Source organism: Nerophis lumbriciformis, linkage group LG14 (assembly GCF_033978685.3).
Source record: "Nerophis lumbriciformis linkage group LG14, RoL_Nlum_v2.1, whole genome shotgun sequence".
In the NCBI taxonomy this organism is placed as follows: domain Eukaryota; kingdom Metazoa; phylum Chordata; class Actinopteri; order Syngnathiformes; family Syngnathidae; genus Nerophis; species Nerophis lumbriciformis.
Genome location: NC_084561.2, coordinates 34,430,667 through 34,453,600, shown reverse-complemented (window position 1 = coordinate 34,453,600; position 22,934 = coordinate 34,430,667). Strand labels below are relative to the sequence as shown.

The 22,934-nt window shown below is 41.5% G+C and overlaps 1 protein-coding gene and 1 long non-coding RNA gene across 5 annotated transcripts in view; one reads left to right on the top strand and one right to left on the bottom strand.

Annotated features, from left to right (window-relative positions):
- tns3.2 (tensin 3, tandem duplicate 2) overlaps positions 1–22,934 on the top strand; it is a 135,220-nt gene that overhangs the window by 50,229 nt on the left and 62,057 nt on the right. The gene's annotated exons all lie outside the window — the stretch shown is intronic.
- The window catches only part of LOC133616392 (uncharacterized), a 58,219-nt gene continuing 57,278 nt past the window's right edge, over positions 21,994–22,934 (bottom strand). Inside the window, exon 4 of the long non-coding RNA XR_009816863.2 lies at positions 21,994–22,113. This is a non-coding gene — a long non-coding RNA (uncharacterized lncRNA). The remainder of the gene's footprint in view (positions 22,114–22,934) is intronic.

Here is a 22,934-nt window from a genome sequence, read left to right as displayed (position 1 = left end):
TTAGTAGGTGGCAGCAGGTAGCTAATTGCTTTATAGATGTCGTGTCATGATCACAATATGCAAACAAGAGTGGGAGGCAGTTTGCAGGTAAAAAGGTATCTTAATTCTGAAACCAAAAATAAACAAAAGGTGAGTGCCCCGAAGAAAAGGCATTGACGCTTAGGGAAGTCTATGCGGAACGAAACTAAAGCTGAACTGGCTGCAAAGTAAAGAAAACACAAAATGCTGGACGACAGCAAAGACTTACAGCGTGTGGTGCAGACGGCGTCCATAAAGTACATCCGCACATGACATGACAATCAACAATGTCCCCACAAAGAAGGATAAAAACTAGAGATTTCTGATAATGGCTTTTTTGCCGATATCCGATATTCCGATATTGTCCAACTCTTAATTACCGTTTCCGATATCAACCGATACCGATATACACAGTCGTGGAATTAACACATTATTATGCCTAATTTTGTTGTGATGCCCCACTGGATGCATTAAACAATGTAACAAGGTTTTCCAAAATAAATCAACTCAAGTTATGGAAGGGCAGCACGGTGGAAGAGGGGTTAGTGCGTCTGCCTCACAATACGAAGGTCCTGAGTAGTCTTGGGTTCAATCCCGGGCTCGGGAACTTTCTGTGTGGAGTTTGCATGTTCTCCCCGTGACTGCGTGGGTTCCCTCCGGGTACTCCGGCTTCCTCCCACTTCCAAAAACATGCACCTGGGGATAGGTTGATTGGCAACACTAAATTGGCCCTAGTGTGTGAATATGAGTGTGAATGTTGTCTGTCTATCTGTGTTGGCCCTGTGATGAGGTGGCGACTTGTCCAGGGTGTACCCCGCCTTCCGCCCGATTGTAGCTGAGATAGGCTCCAGCGCCCCCCGCGACCCCAAAAGGGAATAAGCGGTAGAAAAAAGGATGGATGGAAGTTATGGAACAAAATGCCAACATGGCACTGCCATATTTATTATTGAAGTCACAAACTGCAATATTTTTTTTAACATGCCTCAAAACAGCAGCTTGGAATTTGGGACATGCTGCTGTTTTGAGAGAGCATGAGGAGGTTGAGGTGGGCGGAGTTGGGGGGGCGGGGGGGTGGGGGGGGGGTTGAGGTGGGTGAGGGGGTAGAGGGGGGTGTATATTGTAGCACCCCAGAAGAGTTAGTGCTGCAAGGGGTTCTGGGTATTTGTTCCGTTGTGTTTATGTTGTGTTACTGTGCGGACGTTCTCCCGAAATGTGTTTGTCATTCTTGTTTGGTGTGGGTTCACAGCGTGGCGCATATTTGTAACAGTGTTAAAGTTGTTTTTGCGGTCACCCTCAGTGTGACCTGTATGGCTGTTGACCAAGTATGCATTGCATTCACGTGTGTGTGAAAAGCCGTAGATATTATGTGATTGGGCCGGCACGCAAAGGCAATGCCTTTAAGGTCTATTGGTGCTCTGTACTTCTCCCTACGTCCGTGTACCGATTTCCGATATTACATTTTAAAGCATTTATCGGACGATAAGATTGGCAGTCCAATATTATCGGACATCTCCAATAAAAACAACTGAAATATTCTTGATTGCTAAAACAAAGCAGGTGCGGAAAATAGCGCTCAAGGAAGACATTGAACCGCAACAGGAGAATACCAACAAAACAGGAAAAAACACCAAAATAGGAGCGCAAGACAAGAACTAAAACACTACACACAGGAAAACACCAAAAAAACTCAAAATAAGTCACGGCGTGATGTGACAGGTGGTGACAGTACACCTACTTTGAGACAAGAGCTATAGTGATGCATGGTTGGTTATGGTTTGAAGTCATACCCAACAATTGCGAGAACGACTTTTTATCGTCAATATCGAATACTGAGTTTCATTTTTTAATGATTTCTGCTTGTGGTGTGCCTCAGGATTTTTTCAATGAAAAAAATGTGCCTTGGTTTAAAAAAGGTTGAAAAACACTGCACTACAGCAGTGTTTTTCAACCACTGTGCTGCGGCACACCAGTGTGCCGTAAGATACAGTCTGGCGTGCCGTGGGAGATGATCTAATTTCACATATTTGGGTTGAAAACATTTTTTGCAAATCACTAATTATAGTCTGCAAATAATGTGTTGTTGATTGTCGAGAGCTCGGCAGAGTAACAGTGTAATACTCTTCCATACCAGTAGGTGGCAGCCGGTAGCTAATTGCTTTCTAAATGCAGGTAAAAAGGTGTCTCATGCTTCAACCAAAAATAAACAAAAGGTGAGTGCCCTTAAGAAAAGGCATTGAAGCTTAGGGAAGGCTATGCAGAACGAAACTAAAACTGAAGTGGCTACAAAGTAAACAAAAACAGAATGCTGGACGACAGCAAAGACTTACTGTGGAGCAAAGACGGCGTCCACAATGTACATCCGAATATGACATGACCATCAACAATGTCCCCACAAAGAAGGATGAAAACAACTGAAATATTCTTGATTGCTAAAACAAAGTAGATGCGGGAAATATCGCTCAAGGGGAGACATGAAACTGCTACAGGAAAATACCAAAAAAAGAGAAAAAGCCACCAAAATAGGAGCGCAAGACAAGAACTAAAACACTACACACAGGAAAACAGCAAAAAAGTCCAAATAAGTCAGGGCGTGATGTGACAGGTGGTGACAGTACACCTACTTTGAGACAAGAGCTATTTTGATGCATGCTTGGTTATGCTTTAAAGTAATTACCAACAATTGCGACAACGACTTTTTACTGTCAACTGAGTTTATGATTTCTGCTGGTGGTGTGCCTCTGGATTTTTTCAATGCAAAAAATGTGCCTTGGCTCAAAAAAGGTTGAAAAACACTGCACTACAGTACATACGCTGTCGAGCTAGCTGTGTACAAACAAAACATGAAATAATACTTTACAGAAACTTTAATATGAGTGTTCATGTTTTTCAGTCAGTACAGATTGGTGGTGTTCGTTTTTAATTGTGTGAAATACGAGGTGTAATACAAGTGTAAAAAGTGTTCTGTGGTCTGACGAGTCCACATTTCAAATTGTTTTTGGAAACTGTGGACGTTGTGTCCTCCGGACCAAAGAGGAAAAGAACCATCCGGACTGTTATAGGCGCAAAGTTGAAAATCTAACATCTGTGATGGTATGGGGGTGTATTAATGCCCAAGGCATGGGTAACTTACGCATCTGTGAAGGCACCATTAATGCTGAAAGGTACATACAGGTTTTGGAGCAACATATGTTGCCATCCAAGCAACGTTACCATGGACGCCCCTGCTTATATCAGCAAGACAATGCCAAGCCACGTCTTACAACAGTGTGGCTTCGTAGTAAAAGAGTGTGGGTACTAGACTGGCCTGCCTGTAGTCCAAACCTGTCTCCCATTGAAAATGTGTGGCACATTATGAAGCGTAAAATACCACAACGGAGACCCCGGACTGTTGAACAACTTAAGCTGTACATCAAGCAAGAATGGGAAATAATTCCACCTGAAAAGCTTCAAAAATTGGTCTCTTTAGTTCCCAAATGTTTACTGAGTGTTGTTAAAAGGAAAGGCCATGTAACACAGTGGTAAAAATGCCCCCGTGCCAACTTTTTTGCAATGTGTTGCTGCCATTCAATTCTAAGTTACTGATTATTTGCAAAAAAAAAAAAAAAAGTTTCTCAGTTCCAACATTAAATATCTTGTCTTTGCAGTCTATTCAATTGAATATAAGTTGAAAAGATTTGCAAATCATTGTATTCTGTTTGTATTTGCTATTTACTCAACGTGCCAACTTCACTGGTTTTGCGTTTTGTTTGATGGTACAAACGTATTTTGATGTATTGTATGGAGCTGAGGGTTGTTTATTGTATGTACCTTAGAACAGTGGTTCTTAACCTGGGTTCGATCGACCCTCGGGGTTCGGTGAGTCGGCCTCTGGGGTTCGGCGGAGACACACCCGACTCATCGTGTAAATAAAAACTTCTCCCTATCGGCGTATTATGGATACCCCCAAACAATGTTTCCTCTAATTTTCCATATGCGTGAGCAAACGCAAAAACTCCTTGAGCATTCAATGGAGCACATGTGACAACATCAGACGTGCACATGCACCGTGGCCACACAACCGTCCCAAACCTGACTAAATAACAAGTTAAATGTTTTATTATTATAATCAAATGACAGCAGTCATTTCCCTGAGATTATTTTCTAATATAAGTGTTTTGGCCCACTTACAATGACAATAACAAAAAATATTGTTTTTCATAATTTGCACCCCTTTTAGATATCGCATTTAGTTCCCACTAAAACATTCACACATTGCACAATGAGATGTAAACATGGGATCATGTGTACATTCCTGTAACTTTCTGCTTGTGAAATATATCTATTAGTATTTACTTAATAGAATAACATAATTTCATGATTAATATTTATAAATTAAGGTTAAATTAAGAAAAAAACATTTTGTTTTTCACTAAAGAAGGGTTCGGTGAATGCGCATATGACACTGGTGGGGTTCGGTACCTCCAACAAGGTTAAGAACCACTACCTTAGAAATAGCATAGTGCCAGCAGGAGAAGAAGCATACCATAGTTATTTTCTCAAATGGCTGGGCTGAACTATTTCAAGAATAACAACGACCCCTCATTCACAGAGACAACTGCTTCCTGTTTACCACTTAAAAGCCAGATGACAGTCTGGGAAAGAAACTATTTGAACCCTTTGGGACAGTAATCCTCGACATTAAAAAAAAAGTTCTTGTCATGTTAACAGTGATTACAGTCATCTCAACTTGACCTGAGGCATGACAATGCTAGAAGTGATAACTGATGACTAGAAAAGTTCCACTGTTTTATCACAAGTACAACTATATTTAATCATTTACCCAAAAGTTAACCTCATACAAGTAAAAAGCTTGTTTTTTTTAAGATAGCTGACATTATTCGAGTTACATGGACATGTTTATTGATATTGAGCAATTACCACAGACATAACCCAGAATCTCCTAGTACTGTGTGTATTATGGTTAGAAAAGGTTAACAAGTTTTTGTGTAAAGTTTTTCTTTGTTTAGACGTTTTAGCCAAACATTCTCCAGTCTTAATGCTGAAGATGTTCTATATTCTGTACGTATGCCTATCATATCTTCTCAAGTGTTTTAACAAAATGATAAAAACCCTCAAAATAATCACTCTGTGATTCATTTTAACGTGAAGCATTTAAAGAGTGTCAGAAAAAAAAAAAAACTGTGCAGATGCTCTCTGAAAGGAGGACTCCGGAAAGGGAATGGCTTATCAACAGACCATTTGTATTTGCCTAGTTAGGCTAAAAGTCTTCAAATAACACTCAATTAAGAGCTATTTGGGAGATGAAATAGACTCTTCTTTGGGGTCCAAAACAAATTTTAAAAAAGCTGGACATCCCATCACTCGAGAAATCAAATGCACCAAAACCTCACAAATATTCTCAGTGTGGGTGCTAGGAACTTTCAAAATGGGGTCCCAGGGACCCCATCAAGTCATAAATAATGGGGTCCCACAGTACATTTTTGGGGTCCCACTTTTTTATAACCGTTTTGAAACCAAATGATAAATGTATGCATTTCCCTGTTAAAACTCATTTTATATATTGTGTTTTGGAAAAAGTTGTCATAAATGTTACTTAACCCTTGTGTAATGTTCATATTGTTGTTACTCAGCCAGCGTTTGTGGGTCTGATGGACCCGTTGTATTTTGTGGCTTTTAATGCCTCACAATCAAACACTTTTATGTTAAAATACTGAACAGATGTATACCTTATCCCAATAAACATATGTACAGTATTTTAACATAAAAGTGTTTGATTGGAGTAAAGTGGACGGTGTTACCCCCGACAATATATCGGCCCTGGAGGGAACGTCTCCCCTGCGATCCTCGACCACGGTCTGGGAGCCGACAAGCAGGTACAGATGTTTACCTTATCCCAATAAACATCCGTTCAGTATTTTAACATAAAAGTGTTTGTTTGTGAGGGCATTAAAAGCCACAAAATGCAACGGGTCCATCAGACCCACAAACACTGGCTGAGTAACAACAATATGAACGTTGCACGGAAAATTTCTCTGCCAGTTTCTGCATTCCAAAGGGATTCTTCTTTTGTGTTTCTGCACCTGCGGTTCCTACACAAGGTTGCAACATTGTTTGTCAACACTGTCTGCTCTCATTTTCTCGCACATTTGACCTTCTGATGTTCTGTGTACCTACACTCTGTCCTCCTCCTGTCTATGCCTGCTGTGTGTGTGTGTGTGTGTGTGTGTGTGTGTGTGTGTGTGTGTGTGTGTGTGTGTGTGTGTGTGTGTGTGTGTGTGTGTGTGTGTGTGTGTGGTACACAGAACATCAATTTCCACATCTTATATGTAATAGAAATGTGTAGGGGGGTGTATGGTGTGTGGTCATTAAATATGTATTCTGATATATGTTCTTCACAGAAAATGAGCCAAAGTCAGTGAGTCTCAGTTTGAAAAATGTATTAATTGGATCATTTTTCTTTTAATAAAAAATGAAAACGGGTCCCACAGACCCGAACACCACACAAGGGTTAATTCATCAAAAAAAAAAAATACAAAAGAAAAAACATTTTTATACATATGTAAATGTATTCAGTTATAAACATTCATTCACTTTATTCTTTCCTTAATGGATCTAAACTTTACCGCTGCCGGTATTTTTTTTCTATATTTTTATTTAATAATTTGTAGGTGTATTTATTTCAGTATAAAAGTGTCAAAAGTTTTTTGCTTCAGTTATGAAATGATGACAATCGAGTGCCAGGACATACAAGCATATGAAAAATTAAATTGATTATTCTCACCTGTATGTAGATCATTAGTCGTTTAAAAACCGCCACATCTACACTTTCATGGCAAATAATGCCAACAAATTTTGAATTTTGCAAGTTAGTTTCAATGTCATTTAATACAGTGGCACTCAATGCCTCTAGCATTTCATCTCTGGCTTTGTGATGGCCATCAGCTGTGTGTTCCCCTTTAAGAATGGCAGTATGTGGGGTGAGTGACGTGTGTAAGTGAGTGGGCGAGTTAGGGGAGGGAGCGCTAGCATGTTCAGGAGTGTTACTAGCATGGTGGATGTCCGGTTGGCTTTGTGGAAAACATAAATAAAGAGTTGTAACTAGAGATGTCCGATAATGGCTTTTTTGGTGATATCCGATATTCCGATATTGTCCAACTCTTAATTACCGATTCCGATATCAACCAATACCGATATATACAGTCGTGGAATTAACACATTATTATGCCTAATTTTGTTGTGATGCCCCGCTGAATGCATTAAACAATGTAACAAGGTTTTCCAAAATAAATCAACTCAAGTTATGGAAAAAAATCCCAACATGGCACTGCCATATTTATTATTGAAGTCACAAAGTGCTTTTTTTTTTAACATGCCTTAAAACAGCAGCTTGGAATTTGGACATGCGCTCCCTGAGAGAGCATGAGGAGGTTGAGGTGGGAGGGGTTGGGGCGGGCGGGGTTGAGGTGGGAAGCGGGGGGAGGGAGGTAGTGGGTAGCGTCCCGGAAGAGTAAGTGCTGCAAGGGGTTCTGGGTATTTGTTCTATTGTGTTTATGTTGTGTTACGGAGCGGATGTTCTCCCGAAATGTGTTTGTCATTCTTGTTTGGTGTGGGTTCACAGTGTGGCGCATATTTGTAACAGTGTTAAAGTTGTTTATACGGCCACCCTCAGTGTGACCTGTACGGCTGTTGACCAAGTATGTTTGCATTCACTTGTGTGTGTGAAAAGCCGTAGATATTATGTGATTGGGCCGGCACGCAAAGGCAGTGCCTTTAAGGTTAATTGGCGCTCTGTACTTCTCCCTACGTCCGTGTACACAGCGGCGTTTCAAAAAGTCATACATTTTACTTTTTGAAACCGATACCGATGATTTCCGATATTACATTTTAAAGCATTTATCGGCCGGCAATATCGGCAGGCCGATATTATCGGACATCTCTAGTTGTAACAAATCGACGACCTCAACATTCCGACCAAAAAGTGGAACTGTAGGGACCCACAGCCGGGGTAAAGTGGAGGGTGTTACCCCAATATATCAGCCCTGGAGGGAACGTCTCCCCTGTGCTCCTCAACCACGGTCTGGGAGATGATAAGCAGGAAAGGTGTAACATGATGTTTCTTGGTGCCTGGTGAGGCTGGATAGTAAAAGTGTTCTTTATATTAGCCCGTTTTCATGGCGTGCAAAACATATTTCTATCTTCATAGGAAAAGTGGCTCCTGAAGTCGCTTTTCATTGAAGCTTCGCTTCTTGGGTTTATTGCTCGCCATGACGAAAACAATAACACGCGGGAGTCCTAATACCGGAAATGCAATATTTGTAATCGATAAAACTTTCGGCGAAACCAAATTTAAGAAATTGTACTGGAAAGTTCATTACTTTGAAGTCGACCAATAAAAACACAATGAACGGGGAAGGAAATTTGACTCGGAAAATCTAAACAAAACACTGTTTTGACACGGAGAAGGCAGGGTCGATAAAATAAAAATAAAAATCTGCGTCCCAGGCAACGTTCCCTCTAAGCTGCGCGCCTGCGCAATTGCGCATTGCTCAAGCGTCCTCTGCGCACAGCAAATATGTGCCGTGCACCAAATCAAATCCCATCTGAATTCTAAACAAAATTGTCAAGACTTGGACTATGGCGTGGTTTGTTCTCCCGTGGTGCAAATGAACATTTGGACCAGACATGGCGTGAAGGTGAAGACATATTTCATTTTACTATAACAAAAAGTACAAACTAAAGGTGCGCACAAGGCGGAAGTACAAACTTGACAAATGAAACCAATACTTGCACGTGGGCAAAAACCTAAGGACATGAACAAAAGTCGCTAACTGTGGCATGAATAAAAAAAAACTTACTTGGACAGGGCATGAAGTAGTCAGAGGTAAACAGAGTGTGACAGGGGTATGAATCCGGATGTCGCCAGAACGACAAACTGAAAACAATTAACTTAAATACTAGTGACATGATTAGTGAAAACAGGTGCGTGACTCAAAACGTGAAACAGGTGCGTGACGTGACAGGTGAAAACTAATGGGTTGCTATAGTGACAAACAAGAGTGCACAATGAGTCCAAACGTGGAACGGGTGAAACTAATGGGTAACTATGGAAACAAGACAAGGGAGTGAAAAGCCAGAAACTAAAGAGTCCAATAACTAAACAAAACAAAACATGACATGACTAAAACAAAACATGATTACACAGACATGACAAAAATAAACACATTTATTCTGTGGAATTTTGCGATGCAACTCTTGAGTGACAGTGACAACAAGCGGACCCTAACGGTGTTCGTCAACACCATTCAATTGAACACCGTTCAATTATTGTAACGTCTATCAAGATGCTTCGAGGACAGGAATTATATCGATCACTTTATTGAGCAAAACTGTTTATATTCGGCCATAACCACACCAAAAACATGAGTAAAAAATTTCTATCTCGAAAAACTAGTAATTTTCTGCCGTACAATCCAGGCCAAAAGCAACTTGTCATCTGTCACCAACACGCATACCACTAAGCCACTGGTGCGTTTATGGCCACACAAAAAGTTGGACATCTCAAACACCACACAAAGTTACACTATGACTGCTCAGTCATACGTGTGCTTATTCTACTGTCATTTATTATTAATGTTAATTTATTGATATTAATCATGGAATGCAGTTACTAGAGAAAGTTACAGGAATGCACACTTCATCCTATGCTTACATTTCATTGTGCAACATGAGGATGTTTCAGGGCAACTAAATGTGATCTCTGAAAGGGGTACCAATGATTTCCAAAGCAGGACCCCCACCCAGACATATTGTACAATACTATTCCATAGCTTATGAAAAACAAGATTTATTTTATTTTCATTACAAGTGGGCCAAATCACTAATATTACAAAATAATCTCATGAAAATGACTCCTCTCATTTGAGTGTTATTATAAAAGATTGGTTTGAGACAGGTGTGCTGCTGGTATTGCCACGTGTGATGTTGCTCACATGTGCTCCACTGAATGCTCAGGGAGTTTTTGTGTTTGCTCACACACATGAACAATTAAAGGGAACATTGGTCCCAGGGGACGCGCGGACTTCTGAAAATTTCTGATTTCAATGCGTAAAAATCATACTTGCCAACCCTCCCGAATTTCCCGGGAGACTCCCGAAATTCAGCACCTCTCCCGAAAACCTCCCGGGACAAATATTCTCCCGAAAATCTCCCGATTTTCAGCCGGAGCTGGAAGCCACTCAGCTCCATGCGGACCTGAGTGAGGACAGCCTTTTTTCATGACGGGAGGACAACAGGGTGACAAGAACTAAATCATCCAGACTAGAGATACATTGTATTATTATGTTTATTTTACCTAAAAATAAATATATTTATTAATTTAAAAAAAAAAAAACTGAATACATTTTTACTATATTTTGCTAAAAACATCAAAATTAATTTTATTTTTATTTGTATTTTTTTGTGACTCCTTATTACATCCAGCCATAGAATTATACATTAAAATAAACATATTTGAAATAATTGATTTTAAATGATCATAATAATTCATTTAAAATGACCATATTTAATTATTAAAATAATTGCTTGTTTATCAACAACTTTAGCATTTTATTCATTACATTTTGAAACTCTCAGAAGCCAAGTTATGTTATATTCCTTAATATTTATTTATGCAAGTTTGAAGTATCAATTATCTAAACAGTTTTGTTTGCATATTTTCAGGATGTAGATATCTATATCTATATATATATATATATATATATATATATATATATATATATATATATATATATATATATATATATATGTATGAAATACTTGACTTGGTGAATTCTAGCTGTCAATATACTCCTCCCCTCTTAACCACGCCCCCAGCCTCTAGAGCATTCTCTGGAGTGATGAATCACGCTTTTCCATCTGGCAGTCTGATGGACGAGTCTGGGTTTGAAGGTTGCCAGAAGAACGGTACATTTCGGACTGCATCGTGCCAAGTGTGAAATTTGGTGGAGAAGGAATTATGGTGTGGGGTTGTTTTTCAGGAGTTGCCCCTTAGTTCCAGTGAAAGGAACTTTGAATGCTCCAGGGTACCAAAACATATTTGACAATTCCATGCTACCAAGCTTGTGGGAACAGTTTGGAGCGGGCCCCTTCCTCTTCCAACAAGACTGTGCACCAGTGCACAAAGCAAGGTCCATAAAGACATGGATGACAGAGTCTGGTATGGATGAACTTGACTGGCCTGCACAGAGTCCTGACCTGAACCCAATAGAACACCTTTGGGATGAATTAGAACAGAGATTGAGAGCCAGGCCTTCTCGACCTCATTGGTGTGTGACCTCTCCAATGCACTTTTGGAAGAATGTTCAAAAATTCCTATAAACACACTCCACAACCTTGTGGACAGCCTTCCCAGAAGAGTTGAAGCTGTAATGGCTGCAAAAGGTAGACCGACATCATATTGAACCCTATGGGTTAGGAATGGGATGGCACTTCAAGTTCATATGTGAGTCATGGCAGGTGGCCAAATACATTTGGCAATTTAGTGTATATTCCATTGTTATTCGTTACTTGCAAGAGGGATGATCTAATTAATTAAAAAATATGTTATAGTCTGCTGTATTACTACTACAGGTATGTCTCATAATACAACATGGAGATGTTGGGATTATTAATTTTGTTGCTGTTGTAACCCGTGGCTTGGCATTGTCTTTCTGAAATAAGCAGGGGCGTCCATGATAACGTTGCTGGGATGGCAACATATGTTGCTCCAAAACCTGTATGTACCTTTCAGCATTAATGGTGCCTTCACACCATACCATCACAGATGCTGGCTTTTGAACTTTGCGCCTATAACACCCTGGATGGTTCTTTTCCTCTTTGTTCGGGAGGACACAACATCCACAGTTTCCAAAAACAATTTGAAATGTGGACTCCTCAGACCACAGAACACTTTTACACTTTGCATCAGTCCATCTTAGATGAGCTCGGGCCCAGCAAAGCTGACGGCGTTTCTGGGTGTTGTTGATAAATGGCTTTCGCTTTGCATAGTAGAGTTTTAACTTGAACTTACAGATGTAGCGACAAACTGTAAATGGTTTTCTGAAGTGTTCCTGAGCCCATGTGGTGATATCCTTTACACACTGAAGTCGCTTTTTGATGCAGTACCGCCTGAGGGATCCAAGGTCACGGGCTTGCCGCTTTCTCCAGATTCTCTGAAACTTTTGATGATATTACGGACCTTAGATGGTTAAATCCCTAAATTCCTTGCAACAGCTCGTTGAGAAATGTTGTTCTTAAACTGGACAATTTGCTCACGCATTTGTTGACAAAGTGGTGACCCTCGCCCCATCTTTGTTTGTGAATGACTGAGCATTTCATGGAAGCTGCTTTTATACCCAATCAAGGCACCCACCTGTTCCCAATTAGCCTGTTCACCTGTGGGATGTTCCAAATAAGTGTTGAGCATTCCTCAACTTTCTCAGTCTTTTTTGCCACTTGTGCTAGCTTTTTTGAAACATGTTGCAGGTATCAAATTCCAAATGAGCTAATATTTGCAAAAAATAACAAGGTGGACAATTTTGAACGTTAAGTATCTTGTCTTTGCAGTCTATTCAATTGAATATAGGTTGAAAAGGATTTGCAAATCATTGTATTCTGTTTTTATTTACGATTTACACAACGTGCCAACTTCACTGGTTTTGGGTTTTGTACTTTAGAAAAGAGAAGTTTTGGATTTTTACGTTGTTCACTTATGTGTATTTGAAGCATTTTATTAAACAAAACCAGTTTTCTTTTAAATAATATAGAAATTGATCAGAGCTGTTCATCTATTTTATGGAGAAATATTGTTAATCACAGAACTGGCATTCAATGTTATTAAAAATTGAATCGAGAACCGATTCTGAATCGAATCGTTACCCCCAAGAATCGAATTGAATCGTGTGGTGCCCAAAGATTCCCAGCCGGAGTAGACAGGCTTGTGCACTTTGCAGGAGGCACTCACCCTTCATGGGTTTTTTTCTCCTAAATTCCAGAGAACTTTAAATCGTCTTGTTTTGTATTTTACTTGCTTTTATTTAAATGACTAGCACTTTACTAGTATTAGGTTAGTAAGACTTATAATGATGAATATTTATACAAATTATTTCACGACCGAATCGCTGCTCTGACTGAATAAATAAATAACAACGTCTTGTGGATGGAATGAAGAGTTTAGTGTTGGTTGACTGGTGCAGAACCAACAACCTGGTCCTAAACGTCGACAAGACCAATGAGCTCATCGTCGACTTCAGGAGGCACCAGTCCAGCCATGCTCCACTCTTCATCAACGGCACAGCAGTGGAGATCGTAAGCAGCACCAAGTTCCTGGGGGTGCAGATAACTGACAATATGACCTGGTCCCTACACACCGTAGCTCTTGTAAAAAGAGCTCAGCAGCGCATGCACTTTTTGCGTCGGATGAAATGAGCACAGCTCCCTCTCCCCATTCTCAGCACATTCTACAGAGGCACTATAGAGAGCCTACTGACCAACTGCATCTCTGTCTGGACTGGAGCCTGCAGTGCCTCAGACTGGAAGTCTCTGCAGAGAGTGGTGAGGACAAAAGATCACCAGAACTCCTCGTCCTCCTATCCAGGAGATCGCAAAAAGCCGCTGCCTGACCAAGGCTCAGACAATCTGCAGAGTCTCTTCCCACCCCCACCAAGGACTGTTTTCACTGCTGGACTCTAGAAAGAAGTTCCGCAGCCTCCGTAGCAGAACCTCCAGGTTCTGTAACAGCTTCTTCCCTCAAGCCTTAAAAGACTCTTGAACACATCATAATAATCCCCTCAATTCCCCCCCAAAATGGACTAACTCGCTGGAATATAAAGACAATATAACATACATCCATAAACGTGGATGCATATGCAAAAGTGCAATATATTTATCAGTACAGTAATCTATTTATTTATATTTGCACCTTATTGCTCTTTTATCCTGCACTACCATGAGCTAATGCAACAAAATTGTGTTCTTATCTGTACTGTAAAGTTCAAATTTGAATGACAATAAAAAGGAAGTCTAAGTCTAAGTCTAAAATCTAAGTTATACGTCCATCCATCCATCCATCTTCTTCCGCTTATCCGAGGTCGGGTCGCGGGGGCAGCAGCTTAAGCAGGGAAGCCCAGACTTCCCTCTCCCCAGCCACTTCGTCCAGCTCCTCCCGGGGGATCCCGAGGCGTTCCCAGGCCAGTCGGGAGAGATAGTCTTCCCAGCGTGTCCTGGGTCTTCCCCGTGGCCTCCTACCGGTCGGACGTGCCCGAAACACCTTCCGAGGGAGGCGTTCGGGTGGCATCCTGACCAGATGCCCGATCGATACAGCGTCCGCATTACTGAAGACGCCGCACCGATCCGCCTGTCGATCTCACGATCCACTCTTCCCCCACTCGTGAACAAGCCTCCGAGGTACTTGAACTCCTCCACTTGGGGCAAGATCTCTTCCCCAACCCGGAGATGGCACTCCACCCTTTTCCGGGAGAGAACCATGGACTCGGACTTGGAGGTGCTGATTCCCATCCCAGTCGCTTCACACTCGGCTGCGAACCGATCCAGTGAGAGCTGGACCACATCATCTGCAAATAGCAGAGAGCTAATCCTGCAGCCACCAAACCAGATACCCTCAACGCCCTGACTGCGCCTAGAAATTCTGTCCATAAAGGTTATGAACAGAATCCGTGACAAAGGGCAGCCTTGGCGGAGTCCAACCCTCACTGGAAACGTGTCCGACTTACTGCCGGCAATGCGGACCAAGCTCTGACACTGATTATACAGGGAGCGAACTGCCACAATAAGACAGTCCGTTACCCCATACTCTCTGAGCACTCCCCACAGGACTTCCCGGGGTACACGGTCGAATGCCTTCTCCAAGTCCACAAAGCACATGTAGACTGGTTGGGCAAACTCCCATGCACCCTCAAGGACCCTGCCGAGAGTATAGAGCTGGTCCACAGTTCCACGACCAGGACGAAAACCACACTGTTCCTCCTGAATCCGAGGTTCGACTATCCGGCGTAGCCTCCTCTCCAGTACACCTGAATAGACCTTACCGGGAAGGCTGAGGAGTGTGATCCCACGATAGTTGGAACACACCCTCCGGTTCCCCTTCTTAAAGAGAGGAACCACCACCCCGGTCTGCCAATCCAGAGGTACCGCCCCCGATGTCCACGCGATGTTGCAGAGTCTTGTCAACCAAGACAGCCCCACAACATCCAGAGCCTTAAGGAACTCCGGGCAGATCTCATCCAACCCGGGGCCTTGCCACCGAGGAGCTTTTTAACTACCTCGGCAACCTCAGCCCCAGAAATAGGAGAGCCCACCACAGATTCCCCAGGCCCTGCTTCCTCATAGGAAGACGTGCTGGTAGGATTGAGGAGGTCTTCGAAGTATTCTCCCCACCGATCCACAACATCCGCAGTCGAGGTCAGCAGAGCACCATCCCCACCATACACAGTGTTGACACTGCACTGCTTCCCCTTCCTGAGGCGGCGGATGGTGGTCCAGAATTGCTTCGAAGCCGTCCGGAAGTCTTTTTCCATGGTCTCCCCGAACTCCTCCCATGTCCGAGTTTTTGCTTCCGCGACCGCTGAAGCCGCACACCGCTTGGCCTGTCGGTACCTGTTTGCTGCCTCAGGAGTCCCATGAGCCAAAAGAACCTGATAGGACTCCTTCTTCAGCCTGACGGCATCCCTCACCGCCGGCGTCCACCAACGGGTTCTAGGATTACCGCCACGACAGGCACCAACCACCTTGCGGCCACAGCTCCAATCGGCCGCCTCGACAACAGAGGTACGGAACATCGTCCACTCGGACTCAATGTCCAGCGCCTCCCTCGTGAGGCGCTGGACATCTAAGTTATATGTAAGTGTGGAAATGAAAATAGGTTTGTATACGAGAAGTTACAATAAAAATGATATAATTTATATTTCTGACAACCCTGCAATTATTTCTGCTGTCTTCATAGTTTAGTATTGCAGTCATTAAATATCTCTACTTTGTTACATAACTGCCCCTGTATGTACTTATGTGGCTATTAAAACAGTGGCGGAAGTACGTTTTAGACAGAGGAATGTAAATAGTATAAACTGAGCTTAGGAGCTCTAAGAGAGGCAGATGGTCCGCTCAGACAAACGCTTGACCGTCTGAACGTTAGGGGTCAAAGTTGAGGGAGAAAGTCAGAGTGTCGCTGAGTTTCGCTTGATTCTTTCAGTTGTTTGAATTGAAAGAAATAGAAAGAACTGAAAAACGTGTGCAGATTCTACTCTGAACAGAAGTTTTGGTTGGGATGCTGCAGTCAACGTCAGTATAATGTTGGATGACAAAATATTTATGATTATTAACAGAAAACTGAGTCATAACATTCGGATATTTTGCTAAATCCCTGGCCATTTTTTGTGTATAGAAATAGCAAGGCTTTGAAATATTGTTGTTTTGGACATCTGATTGCTCACATGGCATGGCTATTAATAAAGAGTACGCAATCATTGTACATTTTGCAAAGGTATGAAATGGTTTATTTGTTTCAGACAAACTTGGTCAACAAGTTCCATAAAGAAACATTATTTGGTTACATTGGTCGAATTCAACATGTCTGAAAGGAATAGGAAGAAACCAAGCTTATTTAATCATCTTAGTAACTCCATGGTATTACTGTATATTCACACCATAACTATTGCATGTTGACACATACAACATTTTATTTGGTTACATTTTGTCAATAAAATTGTGTTTACTTCGAATGTAAAAAAATAAAAGAAGTTGTTGAATAAATTAAAACCTCAACAATTAAATACAAGGAAAAAAAAATCTGCCATTGGGAATATAAATGCAATTGTAAAAATAAAGATATCAAAGTAATATAATAGGAAGAGATTAGAGAATATGAACAACACTTATAATAATGACTTCCTGGGGTTTTTTTCTCACTACAAAAAATTGGAAGTTTTTGATAAATTCAACCATGTTATTTTCCATATTTGCAAGGCTGAAATTTATGTTTTGCAAAACCTCTGCAATACTTTAGTGGTTCAGCACATATAATTCAACTTTGTTACTGATTGGTAAAAAACATTTATCCCATTAGTGGTCTATTACCGCCCTGCTTGGCACTCAGCATCAAGGGTTGGAATTGGGGGTTAAATCACCAAAATGATTCACGAGTGCGGCCACCGCTGCTGCTCACTGCTCCTCTCACCTCCCGGGGGTGGAACAAGGGGATGGGTCAAATGCAAAGGTTAATTCCACCACACCTAGTGTGTGTGTGTGACTATCAGTGGTACTTTAACTTTAACTTAACTGGATGAGTGTTACGGATAAACAGGCAGAACTTAGCAGAGGCTGATAAAAGAATTTCTGCCGAAAGCCTTAAATTGCAACTTTTAGAACATTTTGGGATGAACATTTTTGGTGGGCGAAAATTTGGTGCATTACTACTGTAAATGTACACAAGCGAATAAGGGAACATTTTAGGATTATGTTGATATTGTTACATTAATTTGTCTTATGCTGTTGCTGCCTCCTTGCGCAACACTTCACCCACCTTGCCTCCTTTCCAGTGCTACCAAACAGGTGCATGAAGCTGAATGAAGATTTGGTGGTCGTCGGAAAGGCAGTTGTCGCAAATTGGCAGCCACAAATGTAGCTTACCACCACCATAATGTGAATGTGGAGTCAGTGAATAATGGGTTCTCAGTAGTCACTGTAAAGCGCTTTGAGTATCTACAAATTCACTATATAAATCTACAAAACCCAAAAACCAGTGAAGTTGGCACGTTGTGTGAATCGTAAATAAAAACAGAATACAATGATTTGCAAATCCTTTTCAACTTATATTCAATTGAATAGACTGCAAAGACAAGATATTTAACGTTTGAACTGGAAAACTGTGTTATTTTTTGCAAATATGAGCTCTTTTGGAACTTGATGCCTGCAACATGTTTAAAAAAAGCTTGCACAAGTGGCAAAAAAGACTGAGAGAGTTGAGGAATGCTCATCAAACACTTATTTGGAAAATCCCACAGGTGAACAGGCTAATTGGGAACAGGTGGGTGCCATGATTGGGTATAAAAGCAGCTTCCATGAAATGCTCAGTCATTCACAAACAAGGATGGGGTCGAGGGTCACCACTTTGTCAACAAATGCGTGAGCAAATTGTCTAACAGTTTAAGAACAACATTTCTCAACAAGCTATTGCAAGGAATTTAGGGATTTCACCATCTAAGGTCCGTAATATCATCAAAAGGTTCAGAGAATCTGGAGAAATCACTGCAAGGCCGAAAACCAACATTGAACACCCGTGACCTTCGATCCCTCAGGCGGTACTGCATCAAAAAAACGACATCAGTGTGTAAAGGATATCACCACATGGGCTCAAGAACACTTCAGAAAACCACTGTCAGTAACTACAGCTGGTCGCTACATCTGTAAGTGCAAGTTAAAACTCTATTATGCAAAGCGAAAGCCATTTATCAACAACACCCAGAAATGCTGCAGGCTTCGTGGACCCGAGCTCATCTAAGATGGACTCATGCAAAGTAGAAAAGTGTTCTGTGGTCTGACAAGTCCACATTTCAAATTGTTTTTGGAAACTGTGGACGTTATGTCATCCGGAACAAAGAAGAAAAGAACCATCCGGATTGTTATAGGCGCAAAGTTCAAAAGCCAGCATCTGTGATGGTATGGGTGTGTATTAGTGCCCAAAGCATGGGTAACTTACACATCTGTGAAGGCGCCATTAATGCTGAAAGGTACATACAGGTTTTGGAGCAACATATGTTGCCATCCAAGCAACGTTATCATGGACGCCCCTGCTTATTTCAGCAAGACAATGCCAAGCCACGTGTTACATCAACGTGGCTTCATAGTAAAAGAGTGCGGGTACTAGACTGGCCTGCCTGTAGTCCAGACCTGTCTCCCATTGAAAATGTGTGGCGCATTATGAAGCCTAAAATACGACAACGGAGACCCCGGACTGTTGAACAACTTAAGCTGTACATCAAGCAAGAATGGGAAAGAATTCCACCTGAAAAGCTTCAAAAATTGGTCTTTTCAGTTCTCATACGTTTACTGAGTGTTGTTAAAAGGAAAGGCCATGTAACACAGTGGTAAAAATGCCCCTGTGCCAACTTTTTTGCAATGTGTTGCTGCCATTAAGTTCTAAGTTAATGATTATTTGCAACAAAAAAAAAAACTTTCTCAGTTCGAACATTAAGTATCTTGTCTTTGCAGTCTATTCAATTGAATATAAGTTGAAAAGGATTTGCAAATCATTGTATTCTGTTTTTATTTACGATTTACACAACGTGCCAACTTCACTGGTTTTGGGGTTTGTAATCTATTATTTTTGTATTCAGATAAATACAATTGAAAATACTGGCACACCCATTGTTTGTAGCAGCAGATGGTAGGAGTAGACACATATGCCCTGACAGAGGATCATAGAAACACACGGATGAAGCCCCCGCCTAAACAACCACCATGACTGCCACGCTCCTTTCTCTGTAGTCCATAAAAGGCCACATGCAACCTCTGACCTTCTTGCAATCCATTCCCATTGGTGCAAAGTCTTTGCCCAGAATGAACAATCCTCAGTGGTCAGTCAGGGGAAGGGGAAGGAGGGAGGGTATGAAGAGTGCGGAGGTGGGGGTATTCTCTACCTCTCCCTCCCCTTCGTGGTGTCCCTCCCCCCATGGAAAGACAGAAGTCGAGCGGTGTCATAACAAGCCTATTTTTCCATCAGTGGGACAAAGACATTGGCCATGGCGATGCAACACACTGACAGATCTTGAGTGAGACAGGGTCCGGATTGTTTTTAGCATACTAAAGTGAACCGGAGAAGAGGAAAGTGGAGTTATACCAAGTATAATGGGAGTGTTTCATTCCCACTGGAGGCTAGAGCATACAACATAGGGGCCGGGACATACACATGAGGAAGAGATCAGTGGGCAAACAGGAAACATCTTATTTTGGAAAAAAGGCTGCATCATGACCACATCTTTTGGTATGTACATGCTCTTATGTCTCGGCGTTTTTGTTCTTTTAACTCTATCTTGGGCTGTTAATGCCAGAGATTACGTGCACAATGAAATATACCTCACTTTTCCAAGTCTGCAGACATATTTTGCAGGTATTTATGATCAAAACTCACCTGGAAACCCCATTGAGGTAAAGGGTTTGTATGTCCAGGTGAGAAATGTGTCGGTATTTTTTTTGTACATAACTTACCATTCGATAAACAGCGAAAAGCTATCTGGAGTCATTGCCAGCTATAGTGCCAAGGTGAAGTCAGAACCTGGAGACTTTTTCCATTGTTAAAGTTTCCTGTCCCGGTGACATACGTAAGCGTACAAAAACAAGAAGTGTTCCGCCATTGTTCGGTCGGGAACAGGACCAGCTGGAGGCATCACTATCACTTACCAGCCACACAAATGCAAACATGCTGCCCTCTGTATTGGGGTCCAGCGGTTTCATGCATAAAAGTGGCCCCTGTGCATCCTTCAATTATTTTGAATTTTATGTCAATACACATATTAACATCTCATATCATATGTATGTAGGGGTGTAACAGTACACAAAAATGTTGGTTCGGTACGTAACTCGGTTATGAGGTCACGGTTCGGTTCATTTTCGGTACAGTAAGAAAACAACAAAATATACATTTTTTGGTTATTTATTTACCAAATTTGTAAACAATGGCATAACCTACATATACACACAGGGTCCATTGCCAGGGTTAATGTGGTCAACATATATAAAATAAAAACTAAATAAGATAAGGCTCAGAATCGTTTCTTAACAAAACCATTCTACATATAAAGTGCCTTTTTTGATTGATTGATTGAGACTTTTATTAGTAGATTGCACAGTAGAGTACATATTCCGTACAATTGACCACTAAATGGATAAGTTTTTCAACTTGTTTAGGTCGGGGTCCACGTTAATCAACATTAAACTGCCTCAAGTTGTTGCTCAGATTAAATAAAATGACAAAACTTTTCTTCTACATATAAAAAGTGCAACATTAAACAGTTTCAAGGCAACTCAGCCTCTGATTAACTTTTCTCCCCCCCCCAGCCTGGCTAACTTGGCAGTAAGAGGATATATGGGCTCATTGTTCGTCCACCATAGAAGTGGGTCAAAATGTAGTTTTTAATGCAATATGGTCTTAAATCTGCTGCTATAAAAACATTTCTTATTGCTTTAGCCCTGCCTGACTCGCCGAGGAGAGGCTGCTTGAATGCGGTGCTGACGCTTCAAATGGGTTAGCATGTTTGACGTGTTGTCAGAAGCAGCTGCTGAACAATGTCGGCAAACCTCCGTCCTCCATTGTTGTATCACACCGCCAGCCGAAATGTTCCCAAACGGGAGATCTTAACGAGGCAGGAGGGTCTTCCTGCTCTGGCTTTTATATGTTGTCGCAGCCCGGTTGTTGCTAGCGTGCCGTGTGTTGTGCATTGTTTACACAACGTGCGGTACGCTACTTAATATGTCCGTGTGGAAACTCGTTCGGTACACCTCAGAACCGAACCGAAACCCCCGTACCGAAACTGTTCAATACAAATACACGTACCGTTACACCCCTAATAGTATGGTTGTCATGATCCGTGGCCCTGATCATGTTTTGGTATTTTTGGTTAGTTTTGGACTCCCTCGGTTCCTGTTTTGTGCACCCTTGAGTTTGTTTTGGTTGCTGTGGTTGCTTATTGTTTTCACCTGCCTCTGATTGGTGTTCGGGACGCTCACCTGTTCCCCGAGCACTAATCAGAGGCATTATTTAAGCCTACCTTTGCCGGTCAGTCGGCCTGGCTTTTTTGTTTGCTTATGCTACAGTTATGTGAGTATTTCTTGTCTTTTTGCAAGACAAAACGCTAAGTGTTAGCGTTTGCTTCGAGTGCGATCGGCACATTTTTCCTCTGGCTTGTTTTCAGTTTTTGGTACTTGTTTGAGTTCTACAAATAAATCATCTTCCTACCTACACGTCCTGTCCGGAGTGGTCCGTCCGTATCCCGGGGGAACAAACCTCGCAGCAAGCTGTGACTCCCCGCACGTAACAATGGTCAGGAACTGTAAATGGATAAAAAAAAAAGATCCTATAGGAGATTTTGCTCATTTGCCCATGTCTGAGGTCCAAGTTTACTGACGAGTAGGTCTTTGTTCAAGGTTATGGCTGAAGTCGGAAAATGTCCTTCACAGCATCAGATAGGTTTACAAGACCTGCAAGTATTTTATGTAGCATAACATCGATTGTCTCACATGGTGTCTGTAGCATAATAGTACGTCATGATCCCGTCAAGTACAATCACATGTGTAAAATCAGTTTAGACTGAATCACAGATGTTTGTTGTTGTACAGTGATTTATATCATTGTCAGTAGGCATAAGCGATATGGCCTTAAGTCTATATCACAATACATATTACAGCCTCATGTGACAACAATATACTGTTATTAGAATATACATAATTTGATATACAGATGATAATACAAAACCCAAAACCAGTGAAAAACAGAATACAATGATTTGCAAATCCTTTTCAACTTATATTCTTTGAATAGACTGCAGAGACAAGATACTTAACGTTCGAACTGGAAAACGTTGTTATTTTTTGCAAATATTAGCTCATTTGGAATTTGATGCCTGCAACATGTTTCAAAAAAGCTGGCACAAGTGGAAAAAAAAGACTGAGAAAGTTGAGGATTTCTAGTTAAACACTTATTTGGAACATCCCGCAGGTGAACAGGCTAATTGGGAACAGGTGGGTGCCATGATTGGTTATAAAAGCAGCTTCCATGAAATGCTCAGTCATTCACAAACAAGGATGGGGCGAAGGTCACCACTTTGTGAACAAATGCGCGAGCAAATTGTCCAACAGTTTAAGAACAACAT